Source organism: Thermobia domestica, chromosome 18 (assembly GCF_964235325.1).
Source record: "Thermobia domestica chromosome 18, izTheDome1.hap1.1, whole genome shotgun sequence".
Taxonomy (NCBI): Eukaryota; Metazoa; Arthropoda; class Insecta; order Zygentoma; family Lepismatidae; genus Thermobia; species Thermobia domestica.
Window position 1 is genome coordinate 69226226 of NC_137471.1, and position 20787 is coordinate 69247012.

Here is a 20787-nt window from a genome sequence, read left to right on the forward strand (position 1 = left end):
TAAGAAATTAAGTAATTACTATAATTTCAGACATATGTAGTAGCCAAAGTATATTTTGAATTTTAAGTACAAAAATTGAACATATTTTTCACCACCATCGATCAATACTTAGAAATTCACAAAGAAGGCTCCTTCTGAATTTCCATTACATTTTACAAAATATTTCTTACCGTAAAAAGATCGAAATTAAAATGCTATTGATGTGGTCACATAGAGAATAAAATTTAAAATTTTACATTGATTACTGGAAATTAATACTGTCACCCATTTCGAACAATTTAAAAGCACATAGTTTTTAATGTATTAAAATTTCATTTCTTATCGATAGTATGAAACGTAAATAGTAGTAACTCTTCATAACTGTTCTCCTAGTGAATCTGTATACAACCAAAGATAGTTTTGTCAAGGTTAACAAAAAGTCCAAAATAAGACTCTTCTTGAAAAAGGATACATAATGATCGTTTTTGGTTCCTGCAATGGTCTTCCAAGAAGATTAATAAAAATTCAGTGTACCATAACAACAAAAGCTGCTTTTCTGATATATATATATATATATATATATATATATATATATATATATATATATACATACATATATATATATATATATATATATATATATATACATACATATATATATATATATATATATATATATATATATATATATATATACATACATATATATATATATATATATATATATATATATATATATATATATATATATATATATATATATATACATCATAATTATTGGTAAGGTGAGTGTAAGGGTCGCCGAATTCTACTTCGCCCCGGGCGTTGAAATCTCTAGCTACGGCTCGGCGTCACAGCAGGTGCTGAAAGTGTCCTCCCTGGACGTCAAGACATGTTTGTACACTGAGAAAAATCCATTATCCGGACAGCGGTATATTGTACAAATACAAGGATTCGTTATGTTTACTAAGGAAATCTGTACGGAGCGTACTTTATCCATATGCTACACAGGTACTGCCTTTTACCCGCTTAGATATTACATCATGTCGCTGCAGGATGTCTGACTTCTAACAATCTTCTGTATTTTACATACATATACGTATGTTAAATACTTCAGCTATATGTTATATACGTCCATCTGTGTGTGAGATCCAGGCCGCCTATAGACACCTCTTTCTTTCGCCATGGCTGACGTCATTGAACTACCGTCTTTTGCTTGCGAAACGAGGTTGTTTACAAACGGAAAAGAAGAGAGGAAGGAAAAAATGCTTGGGTAAGTACACTAGTTAACTATTACTTTAGTTAAATATTCCATTAATTATATATTCTTTTAGTGTAACTTGCTTTAATATAGTACTAAGTAAGTAATGTAGTTTATGAATACAATTCTTACTATTGTAAAACTCGTTAATGATTGAGGACAATGGAATGGGTGAATCTGAATTTTGAGAAATCTTTGAATATTAATGTTTTGAAACATTTTACATTTCAAGGTAGCAAAATGAATGTTATGTGTTTATTCATTCCGTTTTATATGTGACGATTTATTACTTGGTGCAGATTTACTACAGGGCTGCTTAACATAATTGCTAACAAACCGTTTTCAGCGCGAAAATTCCCTTGTGTAGTGAAGATTTAGGATTTAGATTTCTGGGCTTTCGGCATCAATGGCCTTGTTAGCCCGTCACACATGAGGGATGACTTCCCTCGGCGAGCACACTATCCGGGGAAAGGAAGGGAAGAGTGGATTGGGGAAAAATGGGGCTGCGGTGGCTCAGTGGTAGAGCGTTCACCTCTGGTGCTTGGGGTCCCGGGTTCGATCCCAGCTCCCGCCAAGTGAACTTTGTGGTGGACAAGCACCGTGTGCGTGGGTTTTCCCGGGGTTCTCCCGTTTCCTCCCACTTTCTTCATTCCACCATTTCATACATTACTCATCATCACCGTCTCCTTTAGCCTAACCGGCATAACCGTGGGACGTAAAACTCAAAGATTTCATTTTCATTTTTGGATTTGGGAAGGAAGAAAACGGCCTGGGACCTATATGTTAGGTACCACTCCGGCATTTGCCTGCTGTGAATGAGGAAAAGCCAAGGAAACCTCATTCAGGATGGCTGGACTTAAAATCTTTTGATACTTTTTCGACCGAGTTCCCCCACCGGGATCGAACCCGGGACCGTTCGCACCGAAGGCGAGAGCGTTAGCGACTACGCTACGCGGGGCCACTAGTGTAGTTTAGAAAACTCATTTTTACTAGGATATTTGCAAGATTTTTTTTTTCTTTTAGTTTAACGCCCCATGATTGTACATCAATGTAAGAGAGAAGGTGACGATGATATACATCAGCGTTTCCCAACCGGTGTGCCGCGGCACACTGGTGTGCCGCGAATGGATCGCTAGTGTGCCGCGAGGAAATAGAAACAAAATTATTAGTTCTATAGCAATCAAATTGCAAGACATTGGGAAAAATGTATATTTGTATTTAACATTAACACGAACCTCTACTATGAATCTACAATTTTGAGTTTCACACTGTTACTTTTCTGTACATTTTTAATGTTGAAAATGGTATTTGTTATCATTGTTATGGCCACTATTGCTTCTTTATTGTTGCAGACTATTTCGTAACTTGAAATGTTAAAATACATTCAGTCCTTTCGACAAAGCAAACATGCATACAAATTACCTACATTTGTGTTTTAAAAGTAAAAGAGATTTGTTTGTTCATTCGTTATTTAGTGATCTTCCTTCTTATTGAAAGGTTGGATACAGTTTTCAAGAAAAAGTGTATTTTTAAAAGTCTTGGTCTGATATCTCATTGCAGTTGTTTTCTATTTTTAAATTAGAATTTAAAAAATCAGCATAATGATTTACCACGGGGGGAAATCAGTGATCGAGCTTTTCTTCTCTGTGAGAAGGAGATCAGTAATCAAAGAAAAAATTACAACTATATTTTATATTTACAAATAATAATAATATCTATATGAGTGTGCCGCGAGAATTCAAGTTACGCCTGTAGTGTGCCGCAAGTTGAAAAAGGTTGGGAAACGCTGATATACATGATAATGGTGGAATCAAGAAAATGTAAGGAAACTGGAAAGTCTTAAGAATAACCACACCTACAGTGTTCACCAAAAGCCTATTTGTCGGGAGCAGGAATCGAACCAGGGACCTACCGCGTCAGAGGTAAGCGCTCTCAGAGCTTTCTTTTGTTTAAAGAACTTGTTTACAATGAATATATATATATATATATATATATATATATATATATATATATATATATATATATATATATTACGAAGATATTGACATATTTTACAGCCTCACTGAAATTTAAAAAAAAAAAGTAGTCAGGGAGAGCTTACTTGTCAGGTTTTTATTTTTTAATTTAATTTATTTTTATTTATTTATTTTTGCTTTGTTATGTTCCCTAGTTAATTAATGTTTGGGTTACTGAAAATTAAAACCTTTTTAGTATTATTGTTATGTCATCACTTTGGAACCAAAACGTTAGATTTTTTTTCTTGTGTTTTCATATAGGAAGTTGGTGAGTTTGTGCCTTAACATTGGTTTGGTTTCTAGAACGTAATTGAAGGTCATGTTGAGTTGAGTCTTGGTGGGTTTGAGTTCGTGAAGTGTCAGGCACTGCTTGTGCCCCTATCTTCTGTTTGTGATGTTTCCTGGCTTTGGGCTGTGACGTATTTATGTTGAGGAGTACCAACGCAGGCCGCGTGATATACAGGTAGCTACAACACAGCTTCAACAATTACGAGTGCCAGGTCTTTGAATTTCAGCTTTCGTTACGGCGTGACTAATGCAGTATAGTCCTAGGTTGAAATTCTATGGGTGGTAAAAACGGTATGGTAAGAAATACAACGTAATTGTTATTAGTTTAATTAGTGTTTCTTCATAGTATTGTTTCACTATTTCTAGAAGGAATTAAGTATTAACGAAGTAATGAATAAGCAAAAGCACACATTGATTGACGTTTACTATTTCTCATACTCCATTGAGAATGTTTTGATCCTCAGTTGCGCAAACATCCAGTGTGCGTTTATTTTCTTTCTTTTTTGGGGGGTTTACACTGCCTCACAGATGAGCTCCCTCGTGGCTAAGTGGTTAGTGAACACGCCTTTGGCGTGGGACACCCGGGTTCGATTCCCGGCCGGGGGCCGCGGTGGCTCAGTGGTAGAGCGTTCACCTCTGGTGCTTGGGGTCCCGGATTCGATCCTAGCCCCGCCAAGTGAACCTTGTGGTGGACAAACACCGTGTGCGTGGGTTTTCTCGGGGTTCTCCCATTTCCTCCCACTTACTTCATTCCACCATTTAATTCATTGCTCATCATCAGCGTCTCCCTTAGCCTAACCGGCATAACTGTGGGACGTAAAACTCAAAGGTTTCATTTCATTTTTTCTTAATCTCTTGCACCGACCGACCGATCTCGATCAAATTTCCAACGTAGATGCGGTTCTGGCCTGGGAGTGTTTTTAGCTATTTACTTTGACAGTAGAACTTAGGGGAGGGGGAGGAGGGGGACAGAAAAAATAAATGACTTAATTTACTTTGAAGTGTAAAAGTGCGAGCGTTTTCTTCTCTCTCTCTCTCTCTCTCTCTCTCTCTCTCTCTCTCTCTCTCTGTCTCTCTCTCTCTCTCTTCATTTCTCCAGTCTCCTCTCACTTTTAGGGCCGCGGTAGCTCAGTGGTAGAGCGTTCACCTCTGGTGCTTGGGGTCACGGATTCGATCCTAGCCCCGCCAAGTGAACCTTGTGGTGGACAAACACCGTGTGCGTGGGTTTTCTCGGGGTTCTCCCATTTCCTCCCACTTACTTCATTCCACCATTTCATTCATTTCTCATAATCACCGTCTCCTTTAGCCTAACCGGCATAACCGTGGGACGTAAAACTCAAAGATTTCATTTCATTTTTTCCTCTCACTTTGATTTCATGATTTCGCACTCTGATGAAAAGTATTAAATACCGCCAGGAAAAGTACTAATATATAACCTCTCTTTTAGGCGCCCCTCCAACCACGCGCCCGGGACACGTGCTTTGCTTGCTCGCCCATAGCTGCGGCTCTGTGAGCTACATAAGTAACATACAATGCTTACGTAATACTTTGGGTCATAAGTACTATTAAGAAAGGAAGAATTGCATTTTTTTAACTTTGGGAAAGGAGCTACTATGGGATTAAAGATAAGGTAGGAAAGGCAACACATTCCAGTCTATGCTTTCACCCAGCAGACATATTGTTTTTAACCAAAAAAATGTGACTTTTGGAATCTTGTACTTAGGTTCACAGCGGAAGCGACGAAATAACTTGAATCATCCATTGTAGCTCTCCCCGCAGCCAGTTTCTAAAATGTTGGCAATAAGTTTGCGAAACGAGAGGTGACGACTCCAATTTTGGGTGAAAAGTCGCTATAAGAAATAATCGAGAAATTCATTGTCTATAAGCATTGTAAAAGTTGTAGATGTAAACTAAACAATATGTTCTACTCACTGGTGCAAATCCCGGGGGGGGATGACGGATACATGTCCCCTCCAATCTTGGAACTGAGGGGGACTTCTCCCAAATAATCCGATTTGAAATGTGTTTTTTGGGAGAAATTTGATGATTTTTGTCCGATTGCTACAAAGGAACGTGAGATGTCCCCCAGAATAAGCCTCAAATCTGCAGCCTCCTAACGCTAAAGACAACTCTGATCCTCCACAACATTGTTTTTCAACTTCATAAGTATTTTGGACATCGCCAAAAAAAGTATGGTAACGGTCTTACCCTCCCCTCCCCCCCCCAATGTTGAAGACAGATTTGCGCCGCTGGTTCTATTCACATCTTTGTAAACAGGGCGCAACCAATCCTTTAATTCAGGGATCATTTCAGGTTGTTTCGGGTACTTTTGTTCATGTTGTGGTCAAAATAGTTCCGAAATAATTAACACTACAGTACTTACGTTAAGCAATTTTTTGTAAAAGAAAAAGTGCAGAATAATTAAAAGACCCCAGAGGACAAATATAACAAACACCTTCTTCGCCTTTTTTCACGCATCTATAGCTAATCTTGTTGCTATCGGTAATGATGTATTACGTGTGTCTCTCAACGGAAACTCTGCGAACTAAAGGACATCAAGTTTGTAGTTATTCTTCGTTAGAGGGCAAGGGTAACATAACAATGCAGGATTGTGGAGTAGTGAGTACGCTGTATTTCCAAACTCTTCATCACTTGCGCTGATTAAAACAAACAAACAGAAAAAAATAACGTAAAAACTTTTTTGAACTAATAATGCTTCTCTACAGATGAACATTTTGTTTGCAGCAAAAAGTCGCTAAATGTGTAAGTAGGTAAATCGTCATTTAAAAATCACCCAAAAAAAGTCTCCAATCGGATTTTTTTTTTGTCGTTATCGTAGGGCGACCATACGTCCCGTTTTGACCGGGACAGTCCCGTTTTAGGGGCGTGTCGCGGCCGTCCCGTCAGTAGATGGAAAAAAGTAGTATTCGTCCCGTTTTATGTAAATGAAAGAAGTAAATAACAAACCCAGTACCTTTACTCCTTTTAAAAGTATTAAATAATAACAAAGCGGCAAAAATTGAACTGAAAATCCCTATATTAAACATACTCTATAGTTCGCAGTACTGCTCGAAAGGCAGCAGAGGTTTTAGCAGTTGGTTGTGTGTTAAACAAACTTCAACGTGTCTTTCCTTTTTCATAAGTACCCGCTCTGTAACGAAGAGAGAGAGGGGGAACTCTGATATCAAGGCACTGATAAGAACAAAGGTAGATCTAAAAGTCTAGTGTTGCAAGAACCTGTCCCGTTTTTAACTGAAAATTTTATGGTCACCCTACGCTATCGTTGAGGTCGAATTCCCCTTATTTAGCGACTTTACCCAAAATTGGCAACATTGACCCCCACCGAACAACACCCCGTCATCTTGAGCCTAGCCAGCATAATAGTGGGACGTAAAACTTAAAGATTTCATTTCGAACAACACTCCCAGAAACCTACTGTTATACTATTCTCAAACCACCCTTTCGTACAGTTCTCCCTATTCGAAAAAAAAAAATTGTAAATAGCAGTGTTCATACATAAATATGGAACTCAATTTCCCTGAATTTTGCAGGTTTTCCAGGTATTAATTTTGCAATTTCCAGGTCTAGTGGAAGAAACTAATAGTACGAGAACACATAAATTTTAAGAATACTATATTTATATATTTGAGAATGGCCACCCTTCTCCCCAATGAATGATTGCAATTAAATATTGAGTCACAAGAAAATAAATAATTAAAATAAATAAAATTTAAGTTGAAAAATATTAAGTTGAGAAGCCTACTAAGGGAATTATATAATACTTTTGTTCCATACTTGAATACATTCAAAATATACAAAAAAATATTGGCTTGGGGAAGAAAAAAGGGCCCGCGAGATTTTAACTGATTCTTGTAGTACTCGACGACAGAAATAGATTACTGAAAGAATTTTCAAAATCGGCACAGGCAAACATGAAGAAAATCGCATTTTCAGGTACCGGTTCAAAATGAGAAGAAAAAAGGACCGCGAGATTTTAACTGATTCTTGTAGTACTCGACGAGAGAAATCGATTAGTGAAGGAATGTTCAAAATCGGCGCAGGCAAGCATGAAAAAAATCCCACTTTCATGTACCGGTTCAAAATGGGGAAGAAAAAAGGGCCCGCGAGATTTTAACTGATTCTTGTAGTACTCGACGACAGAAATAGATTACTGAAAGAATTTTCAAAATCGGCACAGGCAAACATGAAGAAAATCGCATTTTCAGGTACCGGTTCAAAATGGGAAGAAAAAAGGACCGCGAGATTTTAACTGATTCTTGTAGTACTCGTCGAGAGAAATCGACTAGTGAAGGAATTTTCAAAATCGGCGCAGGCAAGCATAAAAAAAATCGCACTTTCATGTACCGGTTCAAAATGGGGAAGAATAAAGGGCCCGCGAGATTTTAACTGGTTCTTGTAGTACTCAACGGGAGAAATCGATTAGTGAAGGCATTTTCAAAATCGGCGCAGGCAAACATGGAGTAAATGGCATTTTCATGTACCGGTTCAAAATGGGGAAGGAACAAGGTCCCGCGAGTTTGAACCGCTACGATGTATGTTCACGAATGTGCCCGTCTTCTCAAATTTAGTTAATTACTGTGACACTGAAACATGTGACACAGAGTCACATTGTGGATGACTCTGCAATCGGCAACCACTGCACATATACTCCTCCCGCCCCACAGTTTGATTATTTCGATCCATTCCTCACGTGCTAACGGCATGGTTCAACATCTGCAAGAAAGAGGTAAATGTAACGTTCATTTGGCAATAGCTTTCCACCAAATTAAGCTGCATGAAATCTGATTGCATATTTGACATACTGAGAAAATTCTAGCCCGTGGCCATATGTATCACATATCCCACCAGTTCATAAAAATTTTGAACACAAAATTACGGTCGTTCGTGTGACGTACTCCCAAAAGGCCTAATGTGTATCACCCACCTCACATTCAATTTAACCACATCCGTGTAGAATTTAGAAAGGAACTTCTTATGATGTATACAGGATGTCTCAAAAGTTCCCTAACATAGGGTAACTCTGTTATCAGAGTTACAACAAAATGTAAGAGGAAAAAAAATCTCGAAATATGACGTTTTCAATCTAAAGTGAACACTTTAAAAAAATCGGACGAGATGTTTGTGCTGTATACTCTTTATGCACCCAATTTTAAATGAAAATGCAACGTTGCCATTTACCTGAACCCACAACATAAGTGAATGAAGTTACTGTTTGAAACGGAGACTGGCCATCAACATATTCGCGTAAAAGACAGTAACTTCACTCACTTATGTTGTGGGTCCAGGTAAATGGCAACGTTGCATTTTCATTTCACATTGGGCGCATAAAGAGTGTACAGCGCAAAGGGGTCATCCGATTTTAAAAATTCCTTCACTTTAGATTGGACACATCATATTTGGAGATGCTTTCCCCTCCGACATTTTGTTATAACTCGGATAATAACAGAGTTACCCTATGTCAGGGGACTTTTGAGACACCCTGTGTATCTTATTTAATATATGTTTGATGTCACTATATCTGTAGTATAATTTAGTTTGTTTAAATTTACAATTTAATAAGTAGATTCGGATTTACATGCGTAGGATTTTGTATGCATCTAACTAATGAATTCTTTTATTTTTATGCTTAACTTAGTGACTTGGCTTTGGACTGCAACTGATTATTGTAACCCATTATTGCTTGAGAAGAAACAAGATATCCGAATCTTCATTTGGAGAAATCAAAGGTCTATTGGAAAGCTGGGAATTACAACCATTAATTTCTACATTTCAAGGTGCGTAAATTATATATTCTGTGTTTATTATTACTATTATTGGGTTTAGAATCAATCAAGCATTTCATGATATTTTAGAGGGATCAAGATGGGTGCCGGATAGATAAGTATTTGAGCGTCAGGCTCTTATTTCTTTTCAATTTAATATTTAATCAATGATTATTTTTCTTCCTCATTATTCCACCAAATCGTATTCCAAGATCATAAATTTTCATTACTCATTTGTGAGCGTCAGTCTACATAACATATTCGTAGGACGTAAAACAAAGATTTCGTTATTATTGTTTCTATCTCTTTTCTCCATAGCTGTGAAAAATAATGCCTTCAACATCATAAATTTGTATGCCACTTGCCTGCTTTCGCCTTCAGTCGTCTTACTCTTCGGACATCACGAAGCAAAGCAGGTACTTTGCAGTTTTCATAGTTTTGAAAGGATGTGACATAACATAATGATGTTGGTGTTGCGATGTTCAGTACCGTAGATAATTAAACAATGCTAGTAAACAAATCGAGTAGCAATTGTAATTTTTTAGCTTACATGCCTTTCAGACCGGCCATTTTTTTTTTTTTTTTTTTTGTTTACAACATATTGTTATTTCTACTCTATATGAAATATATTCTGAGGTTGTGTTTTGGGGGACGTGGTAGCTCAGTTGTGGAGCGTTGACCTCTCCTGCGTGAAGTTCCTGGATCGATCCCAGCACGTGCTAAATGGGCTTTGTGTTGGAGAAACACTGTGTGTGATTTTTCTCGGGGTTTTCCCGTTTTCTCACACATTTTCATTCTACTATTCCATTCATTCTCATCATCATCGTCTCCTTGAGCATATCCGGCATAATCGTGGAACGTAAAACTCAAAAATTTCATTTCATTTCATTTCATATAAACTTTGTTGCAAAGTAACCTGATAGCTGAAGATACTTTGCAACACATACAAAAAAGTATTTTCAGCATACGAACATAATGTTTCTGTGCAGTGTTTTCTCTCTTCTATTGATACATTTCACTTCCTACACAAAACTGCATGCAGTCTACAAATATTGAGGTTGGACTTACGGTACCGGTGTCAGTACTTAGTACGAATTATTGATATTTGTAAAGAAAATTATGTATTTTCTGGTACCGACATAGGAACCACGTTCTGATAGTTTAGTATGTCCCACAAAAATGGCAACTCAAGAACAGCAAAAATCTTCGAGATCTGATTTGCCTTGGTTGCTCTTTATATCCAAGAATATCATCCCAACCGTAATCAGTGGAAGATTTACGGGATTTGAGGCTTTCAGGCTGAAGCTCACCCAAATTACAGGATTTCTTTTTTACAAAATTCTGATGTTAGTCATTCCTATGCGTCTACGCTTCAAGCCCTTCAAAAAGTCTAGTCGTTTCTAAATAAAGGAAGTCTTTCTGTGTGAAGTCACTCTCAAACTATTTTTCTGAATCCGCCGCTTTTCGTAATTTATTTTCCAACAAGAAATCCATCCCGACATTTACCTGAATAGGAAATTTTCCTAAAGTTAGATGGCAGGAGGTACCCGTAGTAATAATTTCCTATCTGAGGGGTTACGTTTGATCGGTGCAAAGTAGCCCCGATTAGAGGCTGAAACAACCTTCTCCCAGTTTTATTTTTCTATGACTTTAAAACGTTTCACACTTCAATTTCAACTATTGTCTCAAAGTCCCATTATACACAGAGTATTCTACGAAACTGACTTGACTTTGACGAAAATTCTTGTAGGTGATATCTTTCAAATTTTGTCGGCCTTTACAGTGACTGCTTTCCATACCTCTACAACAACAAACCCTTCAGGTAATTAGAACTGATGTTAACCGCCAACCAAATAGTCAATGTTCTATCTTACGGTGACAGTTGAAACTTTCTCTTTACAGTCCATCATTTTACCGACAGAGGACTGTGAAACTTTTGCCGTATTTTGTGCAAAGTTAATCCTGAAGTGCAAAATAATCCCGTCTTATGGTACTTACAGAATATTAGTCAGTAATTTTCACATTAATTTTAAAGGTGACAACAGTTGGAGCCTAGGGCTGTGTGATATTTAAATCGAACGGTTGATATTTTCAAATATCAAAACATCGATATCGAAATTTTTGATCGATATATCCATATTCTTTTCTCTCTTTCGTATTTCTATATTTTAGATTTTTGATATTGTTTATATTTCGATATTGCTGTATTTTTCAATATTTCGAACAAGTTTCGATAGTTTGTCGATATCGATTATCTATATTTAAATTCGGATATCGCAAAGCCCTATCGAACCCTTCGGAAATGAAGTTTTTGGCTATGGACCTGATTAGGGATGCACACGAGACAAGACGAGACATAATTTTTGTTACGAAATTCGAGACGAGACAGAGCTCTTCCAATAGAAACGGATCCAGTTTTCGAGACGATACATAACTTTCGCGGCACCTTTTCGAGAGGAGACAATCTCAAATCTTTTCTCTTGCGCATCCCTAGACTTGATCACGAGTTCTCAAAAAAAAAAATGTTAATGAGAAATAACATCTAAATACAATATCGGTAGCTAAAACATTTTTGTTTTCATTCTTCAGTAATGCATTGTTATTAATCTCAGTATTTTATAGTGTATTCTTAAGCTTAAGGTGATGTATAATTAAATTTTGAATTCAGTTAACTTATTTTGTTTCTTAGATTGTTTTCAAAATGTATGTACAAACGTTTATTTTCATTTTTGAGTGTTTAAAGTGACGTATAGTTATTAAACATAGTATTTAATATTGTACTCTTAACGTGAAAGTGATATACAGTTAACTTTAGAATTCAGTTAACATTTTTCTTTCTGAAATTGCTTTAAAAAGTATGTAAAAACGTTTTTTTCTTTTCTTTCTTGAGTGCTAAAAGTGATGAAAAGTTATTAAGCTTACTACTTTATATTGTATTCTTAACCCTAAACTGATACACAGTGCGTTTTTGAATAAATTATGTCAAGTTATTTGAGTGACGAACACTGATAGAAAATCCTGACTATTACTGGAACATTTTGATTTTAAGGTGAGGACTACTGGTGCAAGGATTTTAAAATATTGTTTTTCCTTCTACTCCTTTTTGAATTCTGACTACATGGTCATTATAGGAAGGATCAGTGAGTCTTTCCAACTACGGTATAGCTCCGACAGATTCACAATGCTCAGAGAAAAGACAAAATAGTATGTTTTTAACCTTAAAGTGAGAACCACTGGCGTTTTTACCCTGCTATGCAAAAGTGAGTGAGTACTCCAATGGGGTTCCAATGCGGTCCCTAATTTCTGCATTTTAGATATATGGAAATACATGTCTCTAAAATGTAAAGAACTGATTTTTTTTAAACTGAAAACTGCAATTCGGTAAGCCTTATGGATACCGAGATATGGGAAAATAAAGAGAGATACTATAGGTATGTGGGTCTTGCATACTTGACGCTACAATTCGGAAAATGAATTAAAATATGACTAACGGCCATCAAGATGATGTCAAATAAAGGGGGACCAACACAGTTAAGGGGTTTTCGTTTCGCTAAAATTTCCGAAGTCGTTCATGGACAGTTAATAAACACCAGCAGCAATTTCATCTTAAAGTAATTAGATATATTCATGGGGTGTTAGAACATCATGGAGTCTACCAATATTAAATTTTAAAAACTTTTGAAAATATAATGTGACATTTGTAAACAGTATTTGAAATATGTGTTTACCCAAAACTTCCAGCTAGTACATCTAACATCTGGAGAAACACTGTGAAATAAAAGTGTATGAGATCTTGAAATTTCGGAAACAATTATTGGTCGCAACAAAATTAAATAAGATGGTACTTCTATGGGTTAAATGAGTACCTCAGTACAATTTCGATCGAAAGATTAGTTCAGTCCTAGGTTTTCTTCAGGCAATTCCAAGGGTTCATCGAGCTGTACAAAAGAATGAAAATTCGCTGTCAATATCTAAGATAGTAACCAAGATAAAAGGAATTATATATTTTATGGCGTAAAAATAGAGATCTTTATATATTTGTACTTTTGGGTCTTTCCTATAAGAAAAAAAATCAGAAAACTACTGTATATACCTTAATAGACAATTCAATGGGCGGGGACACAGTAGCTTAGTGGTAGGGTGTTTAACTAATCTTTTTTTTGCAGAAACTATTGGAGTATTCACTTAACCCATAGAGATACGATCATACTTAACTCCCTATTTAATTTTAAATTAAATAAAAGGAAATATTTCAGTGTAGCGACCCACGATTATGCATTTCAGTCTCAGGGAGATTTTGATTAAAGCAACTGAATGTTGTTGGCAGAATTGATGTAATGCAAAGGTGGGAGGAAAGAGAGAACCCCGAGAAAACCCACGAATACGATGTCCACTACAAACTGACTTGGCCGCGGATAGAACCAAGAACCCAATACACCAGAGGTAAGCACTCTACCACTAAGCCACTGTGCCCCCGCCAATTTAATTGTCTATTAAGGTATATACGGTTGTTTTCTAAAATTTCTTCTTCTTACAGCAAAGACTCAAAAGTACAAATCCATGTGGGTCTCTATTTTTACGACGTCATAAAATACACAATTCCTTATATCTCGTTTGCTATATTAGATATTGACAAAAAATGTTCACTTTATTTCAGAGCCCGATGAACGCTTGGAATTGTCCAAAGAAAATTTAGAGCTGAATTAATCTTTCGATCGAAATTGTACTGACGAGTCTGCGGTACTCACTTAACCCATAGAAGTACCATCTTATTTAACTTTTGTTAGGATCAATAATTGTTTTCTGAAATTTCAAGATCTAATACGCTTTTATTGTATGGTGCCTCTCTAGCTGCTAGATGTACTAGCTGGAAGTTTTAGGTAAATATATATTTCTAATACTCTTTATAAATGTCAAAATATATTTTCCAAAGCTTTTAAATTGTAATCTTGGTAGATCCCATGATGTTCTTAAACTCCATGGAAATACCTAATTAGTTTAAGATGAAATTGCTACTGATGCTTATTAACTTTCCATGGCCGGTTTCGGAAATTTTACCACCTAACACGAAAACCCCATAACTGTATGGATCCTCCCTTTATTTGACAATATCTTGATAGTCATATTTTAATTAATTTTCTAAATTGTACTGTCTAATATGCAAGCTCCACGTACCTATGGTGTCACTTTTATTTCATCATATTTCGGTAACTGTTAGGCGTACCGACTTGCGGTTTCGGTAAACACACACCTCTAAGGTTCTTTAAAACGTTATTAAAACATATTTTAGAATGTTTAGAAATGAGAGTTCTGCGAATATTATGGTACCCGAAAACCCCCATCAGGGCGTGTGTGTAGTGTATTTAATTGAAACTACTTTTGAGGTGGTTGTAAGCTCTCGTAATTACGTTTCCGAAACTGCCCATCTAGTACGCAAACCCCACATTTCTATGGTGTCGTTCTTTATTTTCCCATATCTCGATATCCATAAGGCTTACCGAGTTGAGGTTTTCGGTAAACAGATATCAGTTCCTTACATTTTAGAGACATACATTTCCATATATCTAAAAAATACAGACATTAGGTACCCCATGGTACCCCGAACACCATTGGGGTACCCACTTACTTTTGAATGGTAATACATTTTGAGTTGTTGTTCAGCATCAATAAACACCTCATATTTTTTCTACGTGCAACCCAAAAGTCCATACCTGACCGAACAGATTTTTTCCATTTAATCTCAAAAAGGTTAAGATATTTTGTATTGTTAAGTACAACCAAATTAAACACACTGAATATAACATTTTAAATATTTTCTGATTTTTGTTGCAGGTATTTCGTGCTTCAAACCAGGATTCTGCTTGAAAGACAGTCAAAAGAAGCAGTGTAGGTTGTGGCTAAAAGTACGTCCTTTCTGAAGACAGACCCAGTTGTACTTACATTATTTTGTACGAATATATAACCCTAATAAAGATACTGTACTACAAATTATTTCTTTCTTCCATAAATTATAATAAAATATTATCTCTGTTTAAAGAAAATGATTGTTAATGTTAAGTCATTTTAATTCTTTTTCTCTGTAATAAGAACATTATCCCTCGCAATATTTTTTATCTTTGTGCTATTGCGATTGGATGAAGTAAAATTCTATACGAAGCACTATTATTTCAGACATGCATTAATAACTAATGTATTGTTCTGTATGTAAGACAATGTGTATACTGAACATGTCTAGCGAAGGTGTTGTTTTAATACAGAATCTATAACTCAGCTTTTCAGTAGTCAACTTTATTGGGAATCCGAAGAAAGAAGTTAAAAAAAAAAGTTGGATTTGTGTGTGTTCGTGTTGTGTGTGTGTTCGAATTCTGGACTAATCCAAATTATCCAGAGAAATCATTATATATTTCTTTGTTGCTATTTCAGATGTATCCTTTATCCAAGTCGTATGAAACGGAGACTTCATACATCGCTATACTTTCTATGAACTATGTTCCGTATTTACTTAATCACTTTGTAACTTTCTCTAGTGTTGACAAGACCGCAGGTGTCAATCGAATAGTTTAGTGTTTCACTCATGTCACCTTGTGACTAAGGTACGTCCTGTCGGTATATATATGGTACTGGGTTCAATTAGCGATAAAATACATTTTTAGCGTTAAACAAATGCAAAAATCTACACGAAATGAGATACCGTGATCTCTGACTTACGGATAACACCAAGCAACTAATGGTACTGAGTGTGATTGAGTTTACTAATTACTATTTGGCTAAAATCAGTGTTCCTTTATCTATAGTTCTTTTCGTGCTTTGAATTGCAAAGTTTGAAATAACCGTTTTAAATTGTGTATATATATCTTCCGAGTAATTCTGAGAATCATTGCTCTTTCTTTAAGCAATGTATGAGACTGTTATATTGCTCGTTGCTTAAAATGTTGCACTAAGAAGGATGCATCCAGGAAAGTCCAGATTTGCAGAACGTCTATAGCAGGGAAGAATAAATATGTTTAGTCGATGGCTGCACAACACCTCCGCTGTCACCACGTTGTCACACAGCGAATACAGCGAACGTTTAAGAGTATTCTGCACTTACTATTAGGTATCGGCCTGGGAACTTTGGCGCATCTACCCAGTCTCCTTCTTGGTGTTGCATTTTTAATAGCGAGTACTGAGTAGGAATCATCTTGTAAGCGAATACGTTTTCGGCTGACACTACACTTTTAATTATTGTGACATTAAAAAAAAAAAAAAAAAAGACATAACTTACACCTGTTAATTAAAATGTACAGAGAAGTTATTTCTGGAAAATTCTATTCAGGCCTCTTGTGGTAACAACTGCACTTTAGAAGAAGATACTATTAAGGAAAGGAATGAGGTAAACTAATCTTTATATCGTACAAGCAATGGATGATAACAGCTTAATAAATGATTGTACGTAAATCTTGTTTGAGTTTGAATATAGGATTGTATAAGGCTGTGCATTTTGCATTATTATTGAAGTGCTGCAACTAACTAACTGCAAACCATATGATAAATTCTTACAGTAATATTGATTTACTCTGTATGGAAACGAAAATAGTTTAATATATGGTTAACCTCCTTTGTGCCCATAATTTTAAAATTAACGCTTGTGTCACTTTTCAACACTTGGCTTTGCAGTAGCTTTCCAACGAATTAGCAGGAAGCCCAAACTTATAGGACACCCTGCAGGTAAATACATTTCTTTGGACAGTTTCACTGCTCCAAACTAAGATTTGAAAAGTGTAGTATTGTTAATTTTATTATTATTGGCACAAAGGAGATCAACCATATTTTAAGCTATTTTTGTTTTCATACAGAGTAAAACAATATTTGACAACATTACAGTAAGAATGTATCATGCACTTTGCAGTATGTTGCAGCACTTTAATAATGGTGCACTATACGTACACTCTAGATCCTGCATATGTCCGATCCATACATTACAAGAAGGCAATACGTATTCGATACAGGTAAAATCTGTATATTTCATATGGACAACCTATTAGCTATATACATCCGATCTATACATTACATATGGCCGACCTGTACGCGACATACGTATAATCTATATGCTGCATGCAGATAGTCTGTAAGCTACATATATGCACTCTGTATGGTGCATACGGATATTCTGTATGCTGTATCTGGACAAGCTGTGTGCGACATAAGGAAAATCTGTATAATACATACGTACAATACGTATACTGTATCTAGTCGTACGTATGGGGCACAAGTACAATATAGATGCTGTCTCGGGGTTGAACGCAAGAAACATACGTACAGAACGTATATTGCATACTTCTTGAAATCATGCTCCGTCCTGATAGTCAGTGTATGTCGTCATTATTAACCCACATGCTACATACGACCCTGACGTCACAAAGCTAGATATCACCTCCGTATATACTTATTACTGCAGATGACGTCACACGAATGACGTCATTGCACTTATGCAGACAGTACGTATAATACATACTTTTTCAGCTATACGTTTGCTGCAGGATGTTATATATGGTTGTACGTTAAGTCCAGAAACTACAGGAATTACGAATGTAACCTACGTTTTTAAGTATGCCACCTACAATTTTTTTTCTCAGTGTACACTGCGTTCCGTATTGTGAAATGTCCGATGTAGATTCTCCGGTGTGATCTCATGAATCACATTCTCAACGTTGTTTCGCAACTCTTGCAGTGATCGTGGGTTCTTTCTGTAGACACAACCTTTAAGAAAACCCCCATAAGAAGAAATCAGGTGGTTTCAAATCCGGGGATCTTGGTGGCCACAATCCTTTGGAGATTACCCTGTCACCAAAAAAGGACTCAATTTCTGCCATGGCTACGTTGGAAGTATTGCATGTTGCTCCGTCTTGTTGGAAATAATCGTGACGCAGTTCTTGATCGTCCAGCTGATTCACAAATTCACTGAAAATGTGTAAGAAAACTTGTGTGTTTACTGTATCTTCAAAGAAGATGGGTCCAATGATACGCTGTCGGGAAATTGCACACCAAACTCCACCTTCAAGGGATGAAGTGGAATCTCCTGCGAATTTTCGGCGGCCCACACCCGAGTATTCTGCGAGTTCACATAACCGGAGAGATGGAACCAAGCTTCATCTGTGAACAAAGTATAGTCTAGGATTCCTGAATTGACATGCAACAAAGCTTGCAACCAACCACAATACATCACGCGCTTTTCCCAATCTCACACTAACGCACGCACACCACGCCAAGCAGCACTTCCCCTGGCGTCACATATCGTCTTTGTTTTGACGTGTGCGCTTCTCTTCAACCCTTTCTTGTGCTTAGCATGAAACAAGGTACGTGTATTGTGAATTTCATTTTCTTATGTACATTTGTTCGGAAATTATAACGTTTTTTTCGGGTTCGAAAGCTAGTGGGACGCACTGTATATCTATGATATTTAGAATATAGTATATAATAAACTTGGACGACATCTTTGATAGATGTATATAAAAATTACAGCGAAGAAATGATAAGTATTAACTAAATACAGTGTTTTAACGGAACAACAAATACTTTAATTTCTTGAAATAAATTTTATAGTTAGTTCTGGTGGTTGCTAAAGTAAGCTTAATGGAACTGTGTCAGCAATATTTAATTTTGTGTTGCAAGCTGTAAGCTTCTATAGGTAAATTAATAGGCAAACTTACATGAGTAGTAAGAAATGTATAAATTTACAGTAGGCAAATAAGGCTATATTTTTATAAGAAACATAAACTCGCCATCTACTTCCTTATTTGTTCACTCAAACAAAAAATCTGGGACTAGCTTTCTAGAGTTCTTGAAAGAAAAATCATTCATTATTCCAGAGATTTAGAACAAATGCATCATCTCAAGTTTCTAACAGGCACGTGAGTATAAAATCTAAAAACAGAGGATAAAATCAAAAGTATTTAGAAGTTACATAATAAAATAATACTTATTTTAATTTGGGTGTAATTTTGGTCTTTGGGTAAATTTCTCCATATTCGGGAAACAGTCCCGTATCTAGGGGGGTCTAAGGGGGCCAGGTTCTCCGAAATTTTTGCTGACCCCCTAAAATTTTCACGGTAGGCTCGCAAATGAATTATAATATTGTGATAAATTATAATATGGTTGGATCGACCCCCCTAACTTCAGCCGCCCCCCCTACATTTTTGGGCTGGCTACCGGCCTGCCGGGAAAGATTCAGTTATTGCAAAGAACAGTAGGTCTATTTAAAGTGTTGTCAATTTAGGCATTTTATCGCTAAATCTAGTCATTTTTGCATGACAACAGCTGTTAAAAATGTCGTTGTCCATTAGACACGTAAAATTACCAATTTTAGCCTTTTATATTTAGAGACAGTCAAAAGTATTTTCTTCAACCAAAACATCTTTAGAAATATTAATATACTACATAAAGTTTGACATTCATGCCATTTTAATAATCCTTGTGCTTCAAGTAGTGCTTGCTTATACTGCCACTTTATAATCTCTCTTATCATTACCTTACCTTTTTTTTTAATTTCAATTGTTAGATATTATAATTAAACGTTATATGATGTATCAAATTTTTGTATCTATAAATTGGAACATATTTGACATTTTTTTTACAGACTGATAAACAGCAAATTCTGAACAGTTAGTTATAAAAGAAAAACTTCTTCTAATAATTTTCCAGGAGGTAATGTACCTAAAATGGAAGCCACATTTCCTCGCTGAACTGCTATGCTGATACGTTGTATCAAAAAAGTGGTAGCCCGCTTGTCACCAACGTTGGCCTACTTCTTTGATGAAATTGAGCCCTTCGAGGCCCCAAATGCCGCTCGATTCAATGGCTACGGGCACGAACATGTATCTATTGAGCAGATCTTTATATGTTCTTCTTTTCTCGCATTCTCTGCGGGCTGCAATAGCTCCTTCTCGAGATGAAGAGTGAGATTAGATGACGCGAAAGTGTCAGAGCAGGTGAAATCCCAGAGAAGAATCCTTCCCCTCTTCCATGGTACCAGCGTCATGCCAACTGGTCTTTTGCCATCAGATCTGTTACACGAATACGCGACAAAACGTACCACCGACAAAACGTACCACTTACCCTGAGGGCTGCTTGTGAAGGGTTTTCTAAAAACACTTTAAATAATGACAAGCGACAAAACGTACCACTTGCCTGGAGGGCTACTTGCGAAGAGTCTTCCAATCAGCCATCAAATAATGACAGGCGACAAAACGTACCACTTGATAGGACAGTATATAAGTATATATATACCGGATAAAATAAGGTTAAAAGTTGAACAGATTGGTTGTGAGAAAAGTACCGATGCAAGACCAAGACCATGCCTGCAAGATTCTCGCAACACCAAGACCATACCTGCAAGATTATCACCAGACCAAGACCAGCAAGAATCTTGCATATGCAATATTAGAATATTTGCTGATTTCCATCACACTTTATCCAGGCTTTG

The 20787-nt window shown here is 36.4% G+C and overlaps 1 protein-coding gene across 1 annotated transcript in view; it reads left to right on the forward strand.

Moving 5' to 3' along the window:
- Positions 1 to 20787, forward strand: part of LOC145676060 (uncharacterized) — a 1660834-nt gene that overhangs the window by 287158 nt on the left and 1352889 nt on the right. The gene's annotated exons all lie outside the window — the stretch shown is intronic.